The following is a 24,773-nucleotide window of genomic DNA, read 5'->3' on the forward strand; positions in this document are numbered from 1 at the left end:
ATCTTGTTCAGTAGTGATTCCACTGAACAGTCTGTATTCCCCAGTAACAAACTGCTTTTTCAGCTTGTTTGTACTTTGTAGTCTGGAACATGTGACATTTGCTTTCCCCTGGCCTTCTGACATCAGATCAGAGATCAACCATCGAGCTAGTGATCACACCGACAACTTTCATCTCTCAGAGCTTCGGTGCGTCAAGTGATCGTTTAGTCATGTTTACAGACAGCTATCAAAGTCAAAGTTTATCCAGACGACCCTGGCGGAAAGATAACACACACAGTGTACATTTCCCGTGCTCCTCTGACCTTTTACAAACAATCACAATGGAAAAGATATCGTGGAAACAACCCTTGGATACCGCGTTTCTTGATCTTTTCAACCACCTGTTCCCAGAGACTGGGTATTTACAAAATCATGATTCTGTTTCGAACTGGAGAGAGAATGTGTTAAATATGTGAAAGTAAAGAAAATGTGTTAAATATGTTTAGCAACATGGTAAGGTATAGCCTGGGTACCATCCAGATTTTCGCTCCACAACGCTTGGAGCAAAAATCCGAATGGCACCCAGGCTAGATAAGGTAAAGAACTTGGGTGTTTCATCCTAGTATATGTAAGTATATTTGCATACAACAAAAGTATTGCCTTGAACAAGAGATTTCTGATAGTGCAGCTTAGATATAACATCCTTCATTTGTTAATGTTAGAAAGTTCCTTGGGCATACTCAAGTCAGATACATTGATCCACAAGACTTTTATCTTATCATCACCTGTCTGTATGTTATTGTATGCTATTATATGACAGTTCCTGATAAATCCAAGACCTAACTTTGGTATCACTTTGTAGGTAGATCAGGCAGCAATTTCTTGACTGTAAGCTAGATGCCTACTTTTCAATCACAGAGTATCAGGCCCAGGAAAACACATCTTGCTGCTGTATTAGATCTTCCTCTGACGTGACAGTGAGCTTACTGGTGCTGATGGTGTGTCTGTTATCTCACAGGTGCGAGATGAAGTTGGAAATGTTCAGCTAAGTCTTCGATCCATCTGGCTATGAATTCAAGGACAACAGAAAACTCTTCAAGACACTCGTGCCAATCACTGAATGAACAATTCCTCAACTGCAGTGCATAGAAAGCACCATTGCTGTAACACTAACACTGTATTGAATGGAAGGATAGACCGATAGAGAAAGTATCAGTGTACAGAATGGAGGGATGGAAAAAGTGTCAGTGTAATCTGGTGAAAACAGTTTGTGTCCTATAAAAAAAACATAAAAGCTTAAAAATAGATTAGGGGGATAAGCATGTAATGCAAATGAAGCTCAACTGATTGAAATGTGATGTCGGGATATTCGAAGCTGTTAGCAGTACTTTTATTGATTATTCTGACATTCTGCCAGAAGTATTCGTGACAAGAGCTTTTTCGCCACTGTACCCCTCATACCCTCAAGGGTAAGCCATGTGTGTCAGGTATAAAAGTGGGCCGACATCAGAGATTCCCTGTGTTTGGCTATTCTATACAGGACCTATAATGGAGTATTGATCAATGACTCCAGTGACTCAAGTGACTTTTGACCCAGATAGGTCAAATGCTTTGTTCCTCACAGCCCAATTATTCATAAACTGGAATAAAAACAAAAAGGTCAAAGCAATCCCTTTAAGTTAAACTTGGCATGAAAGTTCATCTATGTTGGTACAAGTCATTATGAAATAAAGATTTAACTTTCCTTCTAACACTGGAATCAATTGGGACTTATCCCAAATTTTCGGCTGACTCTCTTCAACCTTGGCCTTGGTCACGAAATGGACCCGTCTACCCGAAATCCCTTTAATTTGCAGTTATACATGTATGTCATAAAAAGCATGACTATCAACTCAGAATTTCACAGCAGTTTGAAATTGATATTTTGCTGGTTGGGAATATATGCCATAGCCACAAAGGTCAACAAAATCCTCTACTCTCAGAAAGCATACGTGCAGGGACGTTGCAAATTTGCTACATCTACATGCGGTTATATTGTGACGTGTTAGACTAATCAGGCTCACAGGTGACATGCTGGGTGAAAGGTTACTTGTCAGATAACCTTCTGAACTGCTTAGGGGTGAGATGGAACCAAACTGGCATGAATAACATGTTTGGGATGGCCCAGGTCAGGTAGCACAGTGGGACTTTTGACTTCATGGGGACCCACAGTAGACCTTACATCCAAACTGGGGTGTAGGTCAGGTTTAAGGTTCTAAAAGAGGATTCATGCTACATGAACATTCAAAAGGATTTATAATAGTAACAATGAGATAAGATACTTCATGGAAACATTCTTTTTTTTTTCTTTTTAAGAAATAGAGCAAAATGACACTTTGTACTTATGTGAACATGTAAACTTATACATGTACTTGTTCCTGAGGATTACATATACATGTATCTATCTAAATTTAAAGCTCATGCATGGATGGAAACCTGTGCATACATTCCACTTGTTTCAGATTACATGTATTTCACAGTTCGAATGAAAGCTCATCTTTGTTGGTAGAATCAAGCTTGTGGGTTCCCGAAAGTCAGTGCAGTGGATCATACATCTGATAAAATTGAGTTCCTTTCTTGTGAACAAAGCTTAAAAATTAAGCTCAACAACTAAGTACAACTATTATTTCAAAGTTGGCTGGATCCTCGAGCTCTGCACTTCTTTTTTTCATTTACAGGAGAGTCTGCGCTGGAATGCCAATGACTGTAGACTACCCCGTCCTCACTCTTGCATAGCCTGTTTAATATGAACCTACTACACTTCAGGTTTTCAGAACTCCCTCAGGTACAGCCAAAATCTCATTAAACCTGGACTGATGTGCCAGGAGCTAATATTACTTCTGGTTAGGCTAAACTTAATTACACTTCCCACAGTATAATTACGTTTCCCCTCTCCCAGGCTGGAGACAAGAGATAGACGTCCTAATACCCTCCCAATAAAACTTTTATATCTCCATGCTGCTAAGCCTTGTCATGAAAGCTGTCTAAGCTTTGCTATTGGTGATAGCAGTGCTTGTTATAAACTGAAAAGTTGGCTGTCACTATCAGCATTTTTTTAGAGATTTCTTTAGAGACTTCTCCAGGCATGCATGTATGCATAGATTCTTAGTAAGTTACAGCATATTATAAAAAAGGAATACATGAAAAGTTTTGGAAAGTCAAGGCTCTGAAAGCAATGTTGTGGAGTGATAAACTGTTATTGTCAAGAAAGCCTAAGGTTTCTAGCTGGGAGTGCATCCTTATTAGCAAGATTGTTGGCGGGGTGGAGGATCTTGGGGAGCTAACAAGGCTGGACTCCAGCCTATAAGGTTTCAAGATTTAGTACAAATGCAGTTTGTCAAACTGATAAGATATTCAAGGCACAAAACAGTTATGTTCTATACATGTAGCTACATGTCTAGTGGTGCCGTATGGTCATGAAAAAATTGGATTTTCCAAATATAAATTGTTAGACCAGACACATAAGACGTATTACAAGTTATGACAAAGAATATCAGACGACGCACATCAGTCAATCATACTGTATTAGAATATAAACCAGCACTTCACACCCTAAATTCTCCTTCCTCTCACTGATCCTGACCTATATTTGCGGTGGAATTGCAGCGTAACCTTTCCTGATCACAAGCAAGTACGTGATGACAGCAAAATTCAGGACGATGCTCTGGAACATCCTTCCGAGATGAAAATCTGGGTCAAATCATACATCAGACAGGACCTTGTCTGTCATGTTGTGGATAAAATGAATCCATCACTGTGATAGCTGAGCTGAACAATGCCTTAACCCTTAGGCCTAGGAAAAAAACTGTTGTGTATCCTGTTTCAGTACTGAAAAAATTACGGTCAGTAGCTAGGGATTATCTTTTTTTTTAGACTTCAGTGATATGTATATAGGGGTCCAACTGATACAATATAGTTTAACAAAGTAAAACACTTATATTTTCAATGTCAATGTTAGAAAACAAATTGTACATTGTTTTATCACTGAGGTGTTAGATCATGGAGCTAGAAATGGCCGATCACCTTAAAAAAAATTAATGTCCCTTGCATGGGTCCACCCCAAAAAAAGGCTAGGCTTAGCATTTTTTTCTAGGGTCGGTCAGGAAACAGGAAACACAACATTTTTTTTTCCTAGGCCTTATTCTCCTACAGTATTAGATTCTGAGCCGAGATGTTGTTTGAATGTTGAACTCAAAAAAAGTCCTGTCTAGAAGTTCTCAAGTCAGCAACATTTTCCTGCGAAGACAGATTAGCTGAGAGAAAAATGAGGAGCAAAGACATGTCAGCAGTTCACATCCAAGGTGACCTTGGAAACATGGGCGGCTGAATCAAGACAAATACTAGTGCACATGTATGTACAGGTCTGTGGTGAAAGATAGCGTGGAATTATGCCAACATTTATAGATAAAACTGCCTAGAAGCTAATAAAGACCAACATTGTAAGACAGTTATACTGAAAGTAAATGAGAAGATTTTAGTGGTACCTTTTGGATATTGAATGTGCAAAATCACCTACATATCCTACATACTGAATAGTGGCTACATATGGCAGCAGTCCAGTCAGAAGCTCTGAGGAAAGTGTCTGATAGACAATTTTTAAATGTAAGCAAGGTGAGAGAAGTACTGGTTGTGTATAAGAAAATCTCAATATCATATATTCTACCAACAAATTATTTTCAGGAGAAGCTATTGAAAGTTTTAGCAAAATAATGAATCTAGCTAAAACAAACTTGTCTTCTAACGTGTACTTGTTGGCCACTGTTTGTGGAGTGAGGTGAGAGATCACTTGTTGATATACAGCAAGAGTACAACACTGATGCTGAATAGTGAATACTCCCAATTTTTGACACCTGTCTGGCAGAGAGGTCGCCCTGAGTGCTGACTTTTCTAAGACATGGGGATTTGATGGAAAATCTCAATTTTCAGGCTTGAGGCCAGAGCTACATTAAGTTGTCAGCACCAGGCTCTGGAAGTCTCAAGCTTCAAGCTTCTTGTCACAAATCACTGACTTTCCCCACCCTAAGGTCAGCAATTTTACCCGCTTCTTATATTACAAATTTATGGCGGCGCATCAGGTTCTTATGGCTGGGATGAAGGGGATTCAGAAGTTTCCAGAATATAACAATGTGTCAGTCTAGTTCCTCCCACTCTGATACACTTTGACGCTTCACCTAAAACCCGTTATGCACGTCTGTATTCCCCCCCCCCATTTCTTTACTAGGTTATAAGTTATATATATAACTTATAACCTAGTTATAAGTTATATATATAACTTATAGTAATAACTGCAGCTGGTTGAGATAAAAGTATATCAGATGTGAAAAGTTGGTGGCAAGATGGTCTTATGGTTAGTATTGTTGACAGAGTCTGGAGGTTCCAGGTTCGAATCCCTGACATGTTACTAGTAATAGTATGCTAAGAAATTGCGGTAAATGTTAATCTGACAGATTTCCTTATCCAGAATATTTCTTTTCTGTTTGCAGCCCTCAAATTGCATTGGGTGCCTTTACATGTACTGTACTACTTTTGTGATTGCCAAAATGACTATGATGCATGCAACCTTGGGAAACTAAATGCCATCCAAGTCACAAGGAGAAAAATCACTAAGCTTATAACTGATTCCGGAAATTTGAGCAGCAACAAGGGCAACCCTGCCAGTTTGCGATAAGGTTCGCTACCAATAAACAATCAATGACGTACATCTCTATTCCCTTGTTCTACCGTTGACTAATTTGCAACTAAACGCACCTCTTTGTCTTACATAATACAGTTATCCATCCCCAATTTCCTGCCAAAATATCCTTACTCACATATTCATTTTTCATCTTTAATCTTTTATACATGATACATCAGTCGAAATTCTAGAACATTGAATATTCTTCAAGACTTAGTCTTTTGTATTAAAAAAGACAGACACAGACATAGCACAGTTAAAAAAAAGATACATCTACACATCATTCATTTCTTTGGATGATAAGATATTTCATCATTGATAGAATATCTTTTGAAAATATAGTTACGTATATTCCAATATCACTGTAAAATATGACTAGCCTTATTAATCTCATTAGCCTTGAAACACTTAGCATTGTACCACTACCAGGCATTTATACATGTGTAATTTTTAGCTTTGGGAAGAGGATCAAACATAGTTTGGCCACCTTGAACCTCCCAGCTTGACACTGACAGGTGTAGAATTAGTTCCCCTCTGTGGATGTAATTTGTTAGGGCCTTCAGAAAGGGGGGAAAGCCTGTTGGTTCCAGAGGATCTATAGCGCCAGCGGAGACAGGAAAAGGAGGATACAGAACCCATCCGATAACGTTCCTGTGTACGTAAGAAGGAGATCTCATAGGGCCTAGGGAAAAAATGTTGTGTTTCCTGTTTCACTCCTGAAAAAATTACGGTCGGTAGGGATTATCTTTTTTTTTCTTTTTTATTAGACTTTGGCAATCTCTAGTGATCCAACTTGTGATTCAACATATACAATAGAGTTTAACAAAGTAAAACTTGCATGACACTTTTACTTTCAATGTCAATGTTAGAAAACCGATCGTACAACATTTCATAACTCAGGTGTCAGATCATGGAGCTAGAAAAGGTCGATCAGCTCAAAAAATCAATGTCCCTTGCAGGGGTCCACCCCCAAAAAAAAGGCTAGGGTCAACAGGTTTTTCTAAAGTCGGTCAGGAAACAGGAAACACAACATTTTTTCCCTAGGCCTAGTAGTGGGGAATTGACGGGAGACAAATTGAGGGATCTTCTGACAACATCAGTTAAGATCCAATCCTACTCCTCACTGTTGGCACAATCTCATACCCCGACAGGAATCCCCCATCCATTTTCCAGTGGCTCCGTACCATGGACGCATATTTACAACTTTCAGGGACAGTAATAAACTGTTCTGCGCTAACGTGCCTTCTTATAGGCCTGTCATATGTTTTCCTTTTTATCTATGACACACAGGCATTTGTAGGCATGGAGCCTCGGAGATAAAATGGTAGTATTTCACCTGCCAGTAAGTAAAAGAGGTAGTAACTTCTTATTCCTTCGTCACACTTTTACCTGATAATTGATGGTACATGTATGTTGTAACATATATAATATAGCCCGCCCTAGGGGAGCATCCGTTTGGTTAGTATAAGGGATGAAAATCCCCAGCATCAACCCTCCTAGGGTGTATTAATGGTGGATCCCCCAGTAACCTTGACGGGATGCCTTAATCCATATTCAGCCTGTGCCATCTTACGCCGGCTTTGGTGTAAGCTAAGATCTCAGGAGGGCAATGAGGGAGAGGTGCACATCATAATCAACACATCATGACAGTGTGTGCCTCCCCTAATCTTCCCTCATCTTCCCCATCACTCTTTCCCATCGAAAAGGTCGTCCACAAACCGGCGCGCTCCGAGATCGTGCCGTGATTGATCGAGAGCACCTGCGTCTGAGCGCAGGCCTAGGGAAAAAAAGTTGTGTTTCCTGTTTCCCGACCAACCCCAGAAAAACCTGACGACCCTAGGCTTTTTTGGGTGGAACACTGCAAGGGACATGAATTTTTAGAGCTGATCAACCTATTCTAGCTCTATGATCTGACACCTGAGTGATGAAACATTGTATGATCGGTTTTCCAACACTGACATTGAAAATACATGTGTTTTATTTTAAATACAAGTTTTATTTTGTTTAACTGTTAAACTGCATTGCTAGCATAAGTATAAGTTAAGTATAAGGTAGATCACTAGAGATTGCCAAAGTCTAATAAAAAAAAAGGAAAGGAAAAAATAAGATAATCCCTACCTACCGACCCTAATTTCTTCCGGATTGAAACAGGAAACACAACATATTTTTTCCTAGGCCTCAGAAATAAGTCACGTTGTTAAAGATGGGCCGGCCTTCAAAGAGACTCCCCATGCACGTAATTATAAAATCAATCCATCCCATTATGGCTCCCAGGAAATAGGGGTCGGCAGTGGCGCTGTACTTGAAGACTTCTCCCCCACCCACACCATCACCAAACTGGGAAGCAGAAGAAGCTTGCTGCGCTTTTTCATTAATCCTAAACAACCACCTACCTTTGGCGCAAACTTGCAGACGGTACAATATTACACACATCCAGCCCTATTATGTATTGAGGCCGTTTTGCACGTACTACTGGGGTTTGGAAGCAGTAATAGCTTTGGCCATCTTCCAGCGGCAGTATTTGGGACAATTTTTGGTGTGGAAAGTTTCCACTTTGTGTTTTTGAAGTGCTTTCAAGTCGTTCTACAAGGGCAAATTGCAAAGTTGCCACAAAACATGTAATTCTAAAAGCAAGGATGAAACATGATGGTTTGATGCTGAGGAAAGTGACTTATGAGTGCACTCTTTGTCTTCCTATTCCACGGAAAAGCCTCCATCCCAAAGTGCAAAGTGCTGTTTGAAAGCCTACACCGAAGGACTGATCTTGACTGATCTGGCTAAAAGGTTGAATGTCTCAGTAACTTTGAACATGTTAATGTATCAATGCAGTTCAAACATACTTGTACTGTGGGTCTATGCCATGTCTAAAGTTATATGAAAGAGAATGGTCTACATAAAAGGCCTGTACAGCTTATTTTGCTAACTTGTAATCCTGCAAGTTTGAATTTACTTAAATGCAATTTTGTGCTATCAGATAACTGTAATAAATACAACTTAAAGTGTGGTGGTTTAATTGAACGTTATGCATTAGAAATATTTCTGAACATACCATAAAATGTGCTGAGAATTCGTAATGCACTCTATGCTCCATTCAGGTCGTCAACCCCTTCAAAGTCTATACCATTACAGCCAGACCTACACCCCCCCTCCCCTTACCTGTGACTTTACCTTCACCCCACAGAGGTAACTTCCTGGAACATTCCTTCACACCTGTCGAAAACTGCGCCGTGAGACGAGACCACTTACCAACCATAGCCTTCGGGGCCTCATCCAGAACTATATATTCTGTTAGCAATGACAAGCTGTCCAAATTATTTACCATGCCCAGCGGATGTCTGGAGGCAAGAGCCATAGAAAATCAATGGACGGTCACTTACAGGTAGGTATGATACTGACCGATGGAGGGTACTTTACATTAAACATTGACTTGCTGAAGTTTGACAGCAGCTCTTAGATGGTATTTCGCATTCATTATGTTCTTCAGCCATGATTAAATTGGCTTCTCTTCCAACCTGCACATTGCAGATAAACTTTCAGTGCTGCAAAGAAAAAGTCTGATAATTTCCCCTTTAATTTATACATGCATAGAGATAAAAAGGATAGAGGTTGGAGGGATATACATAGAAAAGTATTGCAGTGGGAGGAGTAGGAGACTTCAACAAAGTTTTAGATTCTCAGTTCAAACAACTTTGTTGTACAGTAGTAAAACATGAAAGACATATTTGCAATGGCATGAATTTGCAGTGGAGAAGTCACTGTAAAAATAAAACAACAGGAAAGGTTTCACAATTTTGAATTTACGCTGCAGTAGTCCTTACAATAGGTAAGCCCTATATAGGATTAGGAAAGTTGTTTCACCCTGGAGGAAAGTTAAGTGGCAGTTACGCATTTAAACAAGCCTGTATACATGTGGGTCTATCACTACTGTAGCTTATATTTTTACAAGTTAGTAGTGTAAAGTTTCATGTGGAACTGTTATTTTGGATAACCTTGACTTTGCTGTTAGAAAAGAGACGTCATAGCAGATTTTCAGAAGTACAGTAGTGAGCTTCAGTATGGGTTTTAGGCACTACTTTCACAAAGTGCTAAAAAGGCAGCACCACATAATAGTGCTTTTACTGGGAGAATAAAGGGCTTGGATTGCTGTCAGATTCAGCTTCCCAAGTGAAAGAGCTTTGCAAGAACATGCCAGATGTAGTTTGTGGCATTATGGTTGAGTTAGGACTAGTCCATTTATAATGTCTGGACGGGTATAACTGACATCATTCTTCTTCTTCTTCTTTTTTCTTTGACATCATCATACTGTATAAAAAGTGGACTTATAAGTGCCTTATTTTGTATTAAAACTAAAAAACTAGAAAATTGTATTCAGAAATTGTTTCAACTTCGAGCTAAAAGATACTGCACTCTTGATTTTAACTGTGTCAAGAAATTTAAGTGCCCTGAAGATATTGATTTGTTACCTGTACTCCATCCCAAAAACATTTTTGTTTGAAGGAACACTTTGGTTATATGCAATGCTCCCTCGAAAAACTCAATTTTTATTAACAAGGCGTTTCTGTGAACCAGATGACGCATGCGAAATAGAAAACCCAAAGTGGCTTACATGTCTCATACCTACAAGCTATAAAATAGCGGCATTGCCAGAAGAGATTTAGGATAATGACAAAAGTAAGATTAACATGTCGTCAAAGCGAGACCAGATAGTCATTCAAACCGGATAGGATACCAAATTTCATGGCATTGCCAGTATAAAACCAATGTTGTTACACACACATGCATGTACTTTGAGCAGGGAAACTTTCCATTCAATCTGGTTTTACTGCTTCTGAGGCAATCTTTTATCCATTACATGGAGTAAATCGCTCTTTCCTATAGTGGGCAAGCTGCCATTAGTTGTCTCCTTTGCTTAGGCAGCACTTCTGATGGATGGAATGTATTATCCACCAGGCTTCGAGCATCTCAACACACTCGCAGGTCCTTGCCCTGAGTGAGCAAAATATATTTCCTCTGGATAATGCACTTTCTGTGGTGCTTCATACTTTCTGTACAAGACGGATGTTCCAATAAGAGAACACAGCAGTTAATGTACGACGTACAAGGGCTCAGAGTTATGGCAACAAGACATGAAAGGGGCGTTTAAGTGTCACATGACGAACATGAATGTCAGGGACACAGTCAAGGTCTTCTCTGCAAAAATACTGCATGTAAGGATGGCGGAAAGGAACAGTTTGATTTTCCATCTTCACCTGAACCTTACATGTGTCTTTTTGAAAGGCAATTAAGTTAAGAAAGCAAAATTACCCTGGGCTCCAAATAACATATTTCTGTTTTTCTGCAACATCTCATTAATTTTTATATGCTAATTATCTTGAAAGTTCATCTGTTTCGGTAGAAGTCATTATCTACATGACTGTGATATATTAATGTCCAAACCTGCCTTGTTATAGCTTTCCCAAACTGCAAGTTATTGACATCTTTTTCTGCAACCTCCAAAAAAAAGTCTGTATTTTTCAGCACTGTTAAACCGGTTGTGTGACAGGCTGAATAAAAGTTCTAAACGGGAACTATGTGGCTCCAGATGTCTTACTGAGCGACAACTGTGTGTGAAAGATGTCAATAACTTGAAGAATGAATCTCCTCTGACTACTATATACTGGATATATCATAACTCTATTAACTGATACACGACTTTGTGACTAAAAAAAAAAATGTTATACCAACTTACTTACCTGTTGTCTGCCTGCACATCTTTAACAATTTGACACATTAGTGGCATGGAATTCCTCCCCTCTGCCTGACATATAAAGGCCATGTCAGAATCCCCTGGTCTTACCTTAATCAGGAAAATGTAGACTCTCAGCTTTTGGTCTTCCCGGTGGTGGCAGCAAGGTCTCTCACGACTGGTGTTGTCATAGTGATGACATTTCACGTCTGCACAAGAAGTAAGACACATATCAGACTCATTCACCTTCATAAATACAGTCATAATATTACATATAGAGAAGCATATTCCCTATCAGGCTACAACAATTTAATTTGTTGTAAGGAAGATTTAAGGAATGGCAGAATGATTTGCAGAAAATTGCCAGCTTAACTAAGTTAGAAAAAGCTATTAAGTACTTAGGTAAGACTTTGTGTGTACATCAAGTATAGAAATGTTTATGTTGTACATTCATATCCTAAAACCTTAGGCTTTCTTTCACTTAGGGGGAGGGGGGCATGGCTCAAATTTGCCAGCAGCAACGTACTGAAGGCAGTCTGTATGATCCAGAGATTATTACATTAATTTTGTAAAGCCCTGAAATGAAGTCAGGTCAGAGAAAAGGTCACAGCATTCAGGATAATCCCAGCCGTGATTAAAGTGCCATTCAGTCCCGGGCTGTGTTAGTGACATTTTCTTTAGAAAAGGATGGGTACAGAATTCCCACAGTTGACAGTCATCTTGATTAGGTTTACCGTATATACACGCATCTGAACAGGAACTGAAAATCAATAAAAGAGGGAGCCGTGGTGTCTCTGGTGACCTTATCTGGGTTACAGAGGAGGCAGGTGACATCACAACCAACTCATCTGACATATTATATGTCATCCATATTCTATAGTTATCGACAGCTGAAGTTTGATGTCTACATGCACCGGAAAAGTTGGTCATGGCCACCGGGTCTATACCAGATTAAAGTGTAAAATTATTCTTTCGTATCGCATGAAGGGATGACAAGACAGACTCCTCTTCCACAGATAACTGATGATGGATTATGACAATTTTGAGATGTTCATGCCCAGTTTGTGACAAATTGCACATACAGGAAAGACAAGACAATTCAATGTGCAACCTACATGACATATACATATATGTGCACACAGAATAGTTTGTGGAAGTAGTTCTTTTTCTCTATCAAAAAATCTAAAAAAACTGCCTCTCTATCACAGTAGAAATGTATAACAGCAAAGGTTTGTATAACCTGTCTGTCTATAAGCAGGGGTAGAAATTCATTTGGGGAAATAGCTAAAGAATTGGGTGCACCAAAAATATTTGGGGTGCACCATAATCAAATAATCTAAATCAACAAAGATTCTATTACTTTTCTGACACTTAGATGTCAAGAATATGCTGTATACCTGTACACATTTAATATCTTTACATATGTAAACCTACGAAAATAGTTGGGTGCACTGTAACAGAAAAAAATTGGGTGCACAGCTCCAAAGCACCCAGTATTTCGAGACCTAATAAGCTTGGTTCCATTTCTGCCCAAAAGGTATGTTTATTGTCCTGTTGATGGAGTCTTTACAATCCCGACGTTTGGCAGGATCAGGTGTGGTGGGAAACTTCCCCAGCAGAAGGGATCTTAACTTAAATCCCCTTTTCAAGAAAACCACCTGCTACAGATGTATCAGGGGAATCATGTAGGTACTGTAAATCGCTTTGTGTTCACAGTAGCAAAAGTTCATGGTCTGAGAAAAATTGACATGTTCGCGGAACTATACGTTCTTGATGGTGGCAGGTGCAGCAAAAAGAAAGTTGGCGAATTATTTGTTCACGGTAATGATACAGAAGTTGCGATATAGAAGTTGCGATATAGAAGTGACCGCAAAAACTGAGAATATAAAAGTACCGCAAAAAAATCGTGATTTACTTTATTTTTTACTTTATTTCAGAAAGCACTTGAGTAAGTCATAAAATGAAGGTAGCGATTGTGAGTGTGTAAACCCAGTAACTCGAGAGAGGCTTAGATGGATTTTCTTGATATTTGGTAGGTACATGTAGGGAGATTTGGAAGAGACCTGAAATGATTAGATTTGGGGCACCCTGGCGGTTTATTATTGTACTGTAGCAGAACTTCCAGTTTCAATATCTTGTATATTGGACATGATAGGGTCCCGAATTTTGGACAATAGACAACTCTTGTGCTCAGGAAGAAGTGGTACAAGTTTAAGCCACCCAGCAGCTGGTTCTGGAACTGCAGGGGAATTTATATTGACAAAGGTATGAGGTTGTGGAACTCTAGTTCCTGGATGTACTTTTGCATGGGGGATGTCACCCTGACAGCTTTCACACCACAACCTTGACCTGTTATGACCTTTCACCCCCTGCCATTTCTCACTGCAGTTTGACAGCATGACAGGTCCTAAACAGTTGATTTCCTTGTGAAATGTTAGTCTAAACTTTTAATCAAAACTTCATGTCCAAGTTTGATCAAAGATGAGAAAACAAGAGGGCAGCATGTATGTATATGGGGAAAAAACTCAAACATAACAGTCCACTACTGTGTAGTACATGTTGCCAAGTACAAACATAGTAGAGTCCAAGTTTTGGGACCTGCTGTTTCAGTTTACTCTTTCCTAATGACAACTGCATACATGCGGCTCAATCCAACCTCCATATATAAGCACAACTTACCGACATGTTAGCTAACTTCCACACACTTCTCTCCCGCAAATTTACAGTACAGCGAAAAACCAGACAACCAGTCTGACCTCCCGCGACCGGAAAACTTTCTTTAATAAACCCAGCTGCAATTGAGTTTACCAAATGTCAACTTCACTTTGAGCTTCAGAGATTGGGTCAGCAATAAATTAGACCCCTAATCAAGTTAGAAAGTCGTAACAAGGTTATATAATTGGATCCCCTCACATTGGGGATCACTGGCATTGATGCCAAAACACAACTTAGTGTCTAATGCTAACAACTTAAACACAATGCTGCATCAAAGCCTGAAGCTAGTAATCATGGACAAACTGTAAAAAAAACTGCTTGCATCAGCTGGTTATGTAACCGGTTTTTACCTTGTTTTTCTGGGAGGCTAAGTTGCAGACACTAGCTACGACAGTACACAACAATGGCATAGGCAATGGGGGGAAGCATTTTGAGCCTCGCTATTCAAAATACTAATGCTGAATAAAACCTCATATTACGAGGTCAATGTCTGTGTTTTGGTCATCTTTCATCGATAAAGGTCTCAAAAGGCCGCAATTCCCTTAACATATACAAAACCGCCCTCTAAGGCAAGTTGATACGACAATTAATGACTTGACAGACCAGTGCCTGAAATGGAACTGAAAGAGACCATCGATCACGCGCCGGCGCGATCGAACAAGTCGATACTCTTCGATAATCATAAGCCCCAGGTTTGCCACTTGGCTCACAGCCAAACAATTACCTTAATTCTGAGTGGTCAGCCCAACGTAATAAAGACCTACGACTGATCAATAAAACGGCTCAAGTAAGTTTATCAACTTACGGTGAAAGGCAAACTCAAATGGATCAAAGTACTTCAAATGTACACTCTAATACAAGTCACTTTATCATGTATCTATTTGACAAGTATTTAGCTTCATCTTTAAAACAGCTCAAGTAAGTTCATCAACTTACGGTGAAAAGCAAAGTCAAATGGATCAAAGTACTTCAAATGTACACTCCAATACCAAGTCATTTCTTCACATTTTCATTTGACAAGTATTTGGTTTCATCAGTGTCAATGGTTTTGTCTCATTGAACCTTGGCAAAGAGTTTTCATTCTTGAAGAATGAACACTATAATTACTGACATTCTCTATATAATGGAATAGGACCACAAAACTATATATCATTATATGTTTTATCTATTTACGTACGTGCTATATGACCCCTTCTATGGCAAGTAATAGATTGTGCTATAAATAATCTATTGGGAGCCCTCCATCAAGGACATGGGTATGACCTTGCCTAGATGAAAGTCCACATTTACAGCTAGAACAGGCCGTAATTCTTGCTCCCAACTTTGCATCTTTCAGCACTGCCCCACATATCTGACAATTACATGGTTACAGTCTTAATTACATGGTAGAAAAATAAGTTACTACATCTACACTGACAACTTGTTCCTTGAAACAAAATACCTCTTTACATTTACCGTTAGCTGTAGCCAAATTGTTAGAACTCTACTGGTTCATAGGAAATGATACTTGAATGGTTCAGCCTTGAAGGGCAAGGCTCTCCTCAAACTCAGGACCTCTGCCTTTTTTGAACATCCCATTCAAGAGGATGTCCCTAGCTGATGCTAGGTACTTATATTGTCAATGATCAGTCCTGAGTTGAGTGAGGAAATATGTGTTAAGTGCCTTTCCCAAGGACACTACGCTCGGGCCTGCCAGTGATGTCAACCTAGAAGTAGAACCTTCAGATTCTGAGTCAACAACCACAAGACCACCTTACCACTTCAGCATTTTTCCGCGACCAATTCCTAATCAAATCTACCTGTAATGCCATAGGAGAGAAACATATTTCTCACTGTCTAATTCTTACATGAAGTACGCTTCTCCTAATACACGTATGTGTAACTTGTCTTCATCAATTTCATACCACTGTAGCCCAAAATTACAGAAGTGATCTCTTTCTCATGCATATTTAATATAAAAAATATGCACATACTCATATATCTTAACCTGTGATCATAGTACAAGCTCAGACACCCTGTCGCCTTCTTACCTATAATTTGTCCTACATTCATGCATACTGCATTTTTCCCTGTAATAACTTTTTGCTTGTATCCCTATCTCGGAAATTTATCAAATTTTGAAATATCGCTTCCCAAAACACTTAACATGGCAGCAGCATAACTCTGTGCTAATAATATATTCCAAAAGTGGTAGAAGTACTTTTTTACCAGTGTTTTGCAATATTGATGAATGTCAAAATTTTGTTCTGCACGCAAGAAATACTTTCTGCAAATGCACACTCAACAGTCTGGATCTTAACCCATGGCATATACAATATTGCATGTTGGCAAATATTTAACATGCAATTTGACAAATACATACAAAATTACTTGTATATCATAGAATCAGTAATAAACACAAAGCTCTTAAATACTATCAAACCCCTAGCCTGATTTTTTCAGTCTACAAAATTGCAGGTTGCTTAATTTTTCTTCTGCAGTATTAAAAATGTCTCTGCAAGATGGAGACTGCAGATGGGTATTTCTAACACTGTTCAACTTGGAAGTTCAAGTATAATCTTCCGTGGGTAATTATAGATTCCAGTCACAGAAGCAGGCCTGTAAAAGCCGGCGACTCATGCTGGAAGAATTTGATTGTCCATAAATACAGCGGTGATAATGAGGATACAGGATCCAATAGGGAGCCCCCATATGTGCCTGATGACAACAAAATACCCACCTTCCCATCTACAGGGGGATGCAGTTGCTCATTGATTATTGGGTTTTACTGTTATTACCCGTATTGGGGAGTCTAAATTAACAGGGCCAACAGTCAGCGAGCTCTTTCATTACACACATGTACTGTATACTGCACTGTGGTAGATCTCGGTTAGATTACATATTTTGAAAGACAAGCTTTATCATTTCATCTTATAAAAATCTTGATACAAAACTCAATTCTGTTACACCTTCTATAAATATTAGCTATTTTGTAAAATACTTTTGTAAACTGAACAATTTCTAGTATATCACAACCAAAATACATAATAGGATCCATGCAAGCCGGTAAATTGCACCAACCAATACTACCCTTCCTACCCCCAGAGTTACATTGGTAGGTGCAAGATTGGTACTAAATATGGCTAACCATACACAATACGAGTAATGACACAATTACATGAAACGGGTCTTTAAAATTACATAATACGTCAAAAAACTGCAGAAAAGCAATATGGTAGAGTGGATATATCAGAGTCTAATGCATTTTTGGCTCCACTCAATGTCGTTGTCTCCCTCGGCATTCTGGGAATATTGATTGCCATTAATAGGATTTCAACATCAGGATGGCCTACATTGAACTTCCAAGTTTCTTTGTATTTATGCATTTATGTGTTAGTGGTAGCCACTACCAGCCTTGTTGCTGCCTGGTTGCCACTTGTTGTGCACTGTTGCATTTAAATAAACAAACAAACAAACAAGTTTTCCCCTTCAGTGTCACCCTACAGTGTTAGAACTACCCATCTGCAGTCTGCATTTTGCAGAGAAGTTTCAATGTTGCAGAAGAAAAATTAAGCAACCTGCAATTGATACAAGCATGCACATAGAGATGCAATGAATGGTGTTGTGATATCTGATTTTGAATAGACAAAGACTTGTGTGTAAAATTCTTCAATGTCTACAATTGAATCAGCATTAGACCAAAGCCATAACTATATTCAACCACGCACGTCTGCCGAGCAATAAAACATGTTCTGTGTTCGACAGTTGAACTTCTCAGAGAAACCGTAAGTAGGCCTCAGGGTTTTATTATATGCATCGCAGGGGCCGTGCTGTATGTGTCTGAGTGATGTCATCAAATGATGCCAGCAACAGTCCCCTATTTACCATAACAATCCCTAGTACAGGTCTGCTAATCTCCAAGCAGATCCTAGGGTGGCAAACGACAGTATCATCCATTGGGTGGCGTATTGGACCCTCTTTGGCAAATGGATACTGCCTGGCCAATTTGATACTGTCTTTTGCCACCCTAGAATCTGCTTGGAGATTACATGTTTGCTGGTATGATAACGTTTACTTAATTACTAGCTTTCTACAAGGCATTGACCCATAACCTGGGACTAGTTTACAATACAAACGCATAGTTGACGCATGTCTGTTGTCTAGAATTGTATTTTGTTCTGGCCATCTCTGTTTCTTGTAACAGCTCTATTTAGTAATAACAACCATTAATTTAATTTATACATGTACTACTATATTTGATGACAGATGACATTGACCAATAAGAAGTCCCCATTATTGTTTATAATGTCGTAATGTCATAAAAAGTGTGACAAGTGGTACATGATCATCATAAGTGGTCCTTTTGGGGCGGGTCATTAACCCTTAAATAACTCATACAGGTTCAAACAGTTCCAGAAAGCCTTGCTAGCCTGTCTTACTCTTAGACAGAAAGGTACAACAGCAGAAAAAGGTAGTCCCTAGAAGGACCACCACCAACTACTCTCAGCTCCATGATTTGCCTCTCTAAATGCGGGAAATGCATTTTGAGGGCTTAAAATTCAAAAATTTTCCTACCGTGCTCCTGCCCTCAAGTTCAATCATGAACTTGGGCTTTGAAACTGAAGGGAAAAAATTTGAGCTGGCTAGAGATTCCTGCCCTAGACTGAAGGAGACATGCTAGAGGGTCCCATTAACCACATTTGACTCCCGTAATGTGGGTAGTTCTGTAAGTCTACTACCCTCAGGACTCTACATGATAATGGACAGGAATGGTGCCAAGTGTGCTCCACAGCTGCGCCCCACACTCTAACCCATCATTCCACCACGTAATCAAACCGTAAACTAACGCTATAAAACAGGATACACTGGCCAGGTCAGACACTGATGCCAGTCCTATGCTACATAACAAGTAGGTATAGATTATGACGTATTGAATAATTCACTTTGAATCAAACTTTCAAGTTCATTGTCAATAAAACTAAATTATTGATGTTACTAAGAATCTTATCGTTTTTCGCCTCCCCTCTTTTTATGGAGAATTTGTGTTTATAAATTCTTTCTAAATGCTCCAAAGTTTGGCATTGGCAACTATTGGAGTTTTTCGAATGAAAGCTCATCTGCATTGGTAGGATCCATAGTTAAAATGTATAGAGTTTGAACTTTGTTCCAACAGAAGGAAGAAACTCATCGTCATCATGTTACCGACTTCTGAAGAGTCAGTGAGTGCATCATACATCTGACAAAGGTTGATGAGATCGACAAAAAATTCATGGTGGGTTTCTTGTGTTGGAACAAAGTTGGAACTCTGTAACTATTGGAGTTTTTCTTTCGATTCACCTGATTTATATTTAAGTCAATTCATAAGCCTGATTGACCTCATCCGCAACTACTGTAAATCAATTAATATTTTTTTAAAATGGCGGGACTGCATTATCATCGGATTAATGCACTCATTGATTCCATTAAGTTGCAAAGCCACAGCAAGTGATGAGAAAGGAGCCCATCCTTTGTATGGCCTTGTGGTTGATTGGGGCCGGATCGATACATTTTCATTACTGGTGTAGACAAACTCATTTGTAACTGCCATGTCCTGAGAGTCTGGTTTCACTGTCAGGAGGGGGTGTTTAATGGAGAAGGAGGGGCAGCTAGAACAGGGGGAGGGAAACTCTTTGAAGGTAGTTGAGCACAGTTTTCGCCCTATGGGAATTTTTGTAGTTTAAAGACCCCAAGGTGCCTCACTTCAATGTGGTAAAAATTATAGAAGGGTGCACTTTACAAGTACAGAAAACGAAAATGTTTGACTATATCGGTATCTATATCGGTATAGCCGGTATAACCGCCCTTCGGTGTAATACACCAGCAAGTTCAGGGTGTGTTATTAGGGGCTCTAGCCAGCACCCATTTTTGTATCAATTGCAGAACTCTGTGGCATATGAGGGAAAATTTTAAAACCAATCCGTCAACTTTGAGACGCACAAGATTGGTAACAAAAATCTTGGTGACAACTCTCAACCCCATGATTTGCCTCTCCAAATGTGGGAAATTGCACTTAAAAAGATTCAGTGAAAATCCAAAATTTGTCCCTGGACCCCCTAGATTGTGAGCACTCACACCCGAGGTCCGATCGTGAACCTGGGCTTTCCAGCTTGCTAGAGCCCCAGTGTAACTCAAGTCTTTACCAGCTATATGCTTCAAAAGCAGCTGAATCAAAATAAGTCAAGGTCTATAAAACACACCTTTCAGGGATTGAGTCAGTGGAAGTTTGGGATTGGGGAGACAGGGCAGAACCAATGCATATCCTGTTAGGATCGACAAGGTGCCATGAGGTCTCTGATCGTGATTTACATCCAGTATTTCAGCCAAATCTCTTTTGGGCCAAAACAAATCTTTAGCAGAACTAAAGCATATGTAATGCTTGACACAAAGCCCAATGCTTGTTCAATAGATGGTAGCACAATGCAGCTTCACTAATTCTTCATTTGAGCTGAAACATCCCTATTTAAAACCTAGAAATAAATACATAAACCTCTCACTTTTTTCTTTGTAACACTTTGTTGTATCATCCGTGTTGTTTACTGGTTTTTATTTAGTTTTTGTTGTTATGCATGTGGTTTCAGTTATTTTGTTGTTTGTGCCATGCTTTCTTTTGTGTGAATTTTTGAAACAATAAAAAGAATGATTTATAAAAAAAAAACCTAGAAATAAATACATAAACCTCTCACAGTCAACAATTCCCTTGAAAACCCAGGATATATGACTGCCGAATCTCTTTTGGGCCCAAACAAATCTTTAACAGAACTGAAGCATAATGTTCGAGACAAAGTAATGGATGGTAATAGATGGTAGTGCAATGCGGCTTCGCTAAGTCTTCATTTCAGCTGAAACATCATTCTCGAAAACCTAGAAATAAATACATGCACCACTCACAGTTCTTCAGTCAACAATTCCCTTGGAAACTCTTGATATACGACTGCTACAACAAGTACACACTCGTACCAGCAAGACTTGCACGTTATTTGTTGCTTTAATAAGTTACGAATTGCCCAGCACACAACCATAGACACCTAATGATGAGTAACACTATCACGGACGCTGCACAGGAAATTAAAGCAGAGCCTAGAAGTCATCCATTTCTCCTCTCTTGGTGATGAGAACATCAGATCAAGCACCTTGCCTCGCCTCTGAGTACGACATCACTCGTCTTATCACGCCAGCCTCACGTGAGAAGGATGTGCCAATTATACGTCATTTCCCATCAACTCAGTCGTAAACGTCTTTCCACACAGCTCTGCCCATGTATAACCCTACCTCACAGCCGCACAACTCTGCCCATGTATAACCCTACCTCACAGCCGCACAACTCTGCCCATGTATAACCCTACCTCACAGCCGCACAACTCTGCCCATGTATAACCCTACCTCACAGGACGGAACACTGGCAACAGCTGAGGTCTCACCGAAGATATTGAAATGAAAACACGAGTATTCGATAATAACACAAGAAGTTAACTTTTAAAAGGTTGTCTTAAGACAATATTTTTCAATTGTATTCAACAGCACTCACTCTTTTGTATGTATTATGTATGTGTAAAATTTGTGCATAGATTTATTAGGAATGATGTGAACTGTATCTTTGTTATACACCTTCATGTATATTTCTTCTGGCCTTTACCTCTTTCCTCATGACCTCAAGAAAAAGCAATCTGCAGGCCGATTTGAGCTTCGCATGAATAAAGAATGGTTCATACAAACCTTTTTCACGGCAACATGTGTCCCAAAGAATTGCCATTTCATTCCTACACCCATTACAATTCAGACTTGTGGCTGTACGATATTTGAAACTGAAGAAAAACTCATCATCGTCCAAGTTGGTCTCCTGAACATATTACATCTCCACAGCTCCTCTCTGGGGTTTCACACCGCCTGACAATACCTCAACCTGATCTGAGGAAGGACACAGCAACCAATGAAGCCTCCACCTCTTGATTTCCCAAGATTCGCTTTTCCCCTTCCCTCTTACATGTGGAGAAATTAGGGGCATACACTGTAATCCCTACACTTGTAGGGAATAAAATAAAAGGTAGGCCTCCCTCTGTTGGCGTTCTTGATTCATGTGTAGCATTATGCACACTCCATCAGTCCCAGACTTGTATACCAGGAAAGCCTTTATTTCCAGCCACGTGCACCAGTGAACACAGCTAGAGCATGGATTCCAATTTTGGATATTGAAGAGGCATTACAAGAAAACTTATTTGGATTCCGAAGAAGGCATCAAAACACATGCTTCATTTAGTTCAAGGCTGGTACATACAGGTTTACTTCATGTCAAAACTTGAAGTATCATTGCTCGTATAATATGTACACGCAGATACGAATAGATGTACGTACAGTCGTACACATCACACTACTTCAATAATCTGACTTAATCAGGTACAAGTCAAGATAAGGTCACCTGGTGTTTTGTGTTATGTACAACAAACAGCAAGTTGCATATAAATGTAGCAGACAAAATACCAATATGGCGACTTAAAGCAGTGGATTGCCCCATCCTTGACAAAGACTGGAGCTGTGCAGTCAAAAACCCAACTTCTTGCATTGGAAGTTTCACAGTTTAAACTTGCTTCATAAAAACTTTGGAAGATGTCCAGTTAAACCTTACTTCATAAAAAAACTTTGGAAGATGTCCAGCTCAAACCTGCTTCATAAAAACTTTGGAAGGTGTCCAACAGAAGTGTTGGCGTGAACCTGTGACCCTTACTGTAACCATCTCCTCCAGGGCCAGACAACAGACCTGAAGCACCTGAGGTTGATTGGTACCCAGATAAGGATCCGTTTTCATCAGGACGAAACACCTGACATTTGTCAGCGCTACAGGTGCTTCACTATCACAGCCTTCTCCGCAGCCTCTTATAATTGATGGCGAGTCCTTTATTACTTTTAGTCTTTATGGGAAGTTCAATCCTCCGAGCAGCTGAGTACGCGGCACTACGGGGAAGCAATAAACCATGGAGCCGCGGACGGGTGTTCTATCATCACCACTCGGTGCTACAGGTGATGAAGGGATGCTCTCTTCCTCCCACTATAACCTCTATTACGGTGTGGACTTGGGGAGAAATACACAAGAAGGCAAGAAACTCTGTGGAACTCTAGATTCCGGGGAGAAACAACATGCACAAAAAACAGTTACTCAAGACAACAGTTAGTGGATGTGATTTTGGTAAGGCTGCTCTCTTCCTCTATAACCTCTATTACAGTGTGGACTTGGGGAGAAATACACAAGGAGTCAAGAAACTCTGTGGAACTCTAGATTCCGGGGGAGAAACAACATGCACATCACAAAAAACAGTGACTCAAGCAACAGTTATTAGTGGATGTGATTTTGGAAGGGATGCTCTCTTCCTCCCACTATAACCTCTATTATGGTGTAGACTTGGGGAGAAATACACAAGGAGGCAAGAAACTCTGTGGATCTCTAGATTCTGGGGGAGAAACAACTTGCACCAAAAAGTTATTCGAGAAACAAGATATGATTTTGAAAACAGACGTTTCAAGTAGCATCGACAACCTTGTGTTGATGACACTGGTGAGATCTCACGATCAACAGGTTTGTAACCACATACTACTAATCAGACTTTACATACTTTATTTGCATATTAATTAAAAGTTTGTAGTTATAAACCTGTTGATCTTGAGACCCTGATCTTGAGATTTATGAAAGGTAGTGGATGCTACTTGAAACATCTGACCATTTCCAAAATCATGTCCAGTGGCTTGAGTAACTATTTTTTGGCATACCAGTATCTTATTAGATGGATGTCTTAGACTGTCTAACCTTCACTGATGAAATAACATGCACATGATGCAGAGAAGGCAAATGAAAGATTGCCTATAATCCATCAAGTCTACTATCTATATTGTAAATGATAAGGCTGTATATATGTGTGTGCGTGTGGAATCTAACTCTCATACAATGATGAGGCGGCTTGGGGCATGTGACGCACTCAGAACTGATGTGATACACCATAATCCCTTTATCAGTTAGACAGGAAAGCAGGGAGCATTAGTAAAGGTTTGAAATATAGATGTAATCTGCAGCAAATACATACCAGGGAATATATCTTTACATACTTTCCAAATTATTCAAGATTTACAGTATAATATGGCAGGCATAACATCACTATCTTTATGTACCTAGAGTGTGTAGTTTAACAACATTTATTACTAACTCTTCTAACAGAGATAAATTTGGTCCAAAACAAATACCTGCTACTTCCCTCCCAAGCTCGAAACTTGTGAAACCATAAAAATTGATGGCTACTCAGCTTCCATTCCGTATTTCAATTAAAGTCTTGCAAGTTTTACATGTTGGTGTCAAGACACTGGGAACTGTAATAAATTCATATTGCTTTAACATGCTCTTTTCACAGCAAGACAAAAAGGATTACACTACCGTAATACGATTTAAACTAAATATAGAGAACATATGACGGCGAGGGGGCCAGTATAGAAAGCTCAAGCAATGCAATTTACCGGCACTCCAACAGTCGTGCAGATGAAGACATATACGCTCTGTTTCTCATGTGCATGGGATCACTTCTATTAGGCCACGCCAATTTCATTTGTTGGTTTTCGGATTTTTTCATTAAAAATATGAAGCAAAAA

The 24,773-nt window shown here is 39.5% G+C and overlaps 1 protein-coding gene across 4 annotated transcripts in view; it reads right to left on the minus strand.

The window, feature by feature from the left end:
- Positions 1-24,773, minus strand: part of LOC109474148 (protein TANC2-like) — an 89,932-nt gene that overhangs the window by 38,097 nt on the left and 27,062 nt on the right. For all 4 annotated transcript variants that reach the window (XM_019774358.1, XM_019774356.1, XM_019774355.1 and 1 more), the window contains exon 4: positions 11,529-11,626. The gene's annotated coding sequence lies outside the window, so the exon portion shown is untranslated. The remainder of the gene's footprint in view (positions 1-11,528; positions 11,627-24,773) is intronic.

This window comes from Branchiostoma belcheri, unplaced genomic scaffold, assembly GCF_001625305.1.
Source record: "Branchiostoma belcheri isolate BF01 breed outbred unplaced genomic scaffold, Haploidv18h27 scaffold30, whole genome shotgun sequence".
Classification (NCBI taxonomy): Eukaryota; Metazoa; Chordata; class Leptocardii; order Amphioxiformes; family Branchiostomatidae; genus Branchiostoma; species Branchiostoma belcheri.